The sequence below is a fragment of the Primulina tabacum genome, chromosome 11, assembly GCF_025594145.1.
Source record: "Primulina tabacum isolate GXHZ01 chromosome 11, ASM2559414v2, whole genome shotgun sequence".
Classification (NCBI taxonomy): Eukaryota; Viridiplantae; Streptophyta; class Magnoliopsida; order Lamiales; family Gesneriaceae; genus Primulina; species Primulina tabacum.
Window position 1 is genome coordinate 15,540,605 of NC_134560.1, and position 827 is coordinate 15,541,431.

At 28.3% G+C, this 827-nt stretch overlaps 1 non-coding gene across 1 annotated transcript; it reads left to right on the forward strand.

Annotated features, from left to right (window-relative positions):
• Positions 1-238: 238 nt before the first annotated feature.
• On the forward strand, positions 239-349 carry LOC142519977 (small nucleolar RNA R71). The gene has a single exon (XR_012813859.1). It is a non-coding gene; the product is annotated as a small nucleolar RNA R71 (small nucleolar RNA).
• The last annotated feature ends 478 nt before the right edge of the window (positions 350-827 follow it).

Sequence of the window (827 nt, forward strand, 5' to 3'; positions counted from 1 at the left end):
ATCATCTTTAAGATTATAGATACCACCAACATTTGTTGAATTATTGTTTTTAGTTGTTGGTGGTTCTATTGTGCCTATATTATCCCAATTTTGAGCATTTTCTGCTAATGAATCCAAATATTCCATAGCTTCATTTGGGTTTTTATCTTCAAAAGTTCCATTACACATGAATTCTATCATTTGCCTATCTTTAGTTATTAAACCTTCATAAAAATGAGAAACTATTCTCCATGTTTCAAAACCATGATGTGGGCATGTATTAAGTAATTCTATATGTCTATCCCAATATTGATAAAACGTTTCTCCTTGTTTTTGAGAAAAAGTTGTAATTTGTCTTTTAAAAGAGTTTGTTCTATGGGAAGGGAAAAACTTTTTGAGAAATTGTTGTTGCATTTCTTCACATGATCTTATTGAACTTGATCTTAAATTTTGTAGCCATGTTTTAGCTTTATCTTTCAAAGAAAAAGGGAAAAGCTTTAATCGAACTATATCCATGCTACAATTTTGATCATTATAAGTGTTACAAACTTCCTCAAATTCTCTTAGATGCAAATATGGATTTCAGAATCTAAGCCATGAAAATTTGGTAAAAGTTGAATAATTTGAGGTTTGAAGTTGAAATTAGATGCATCAGGAGGAAAAACTAAACAAGATGGGGCACTAGTTCTAATAGGGTTCATATGGTGCCTAAGTGTTCTTAATTGATCATGTTCTTGATTATTATTATTATTATTATTATTATTATTATTATTATTATCATTATCTTGATTATTTGAATTATCATCCATGTTTAAATTATTTTCAGATACTCGAATAAGTCTACCACT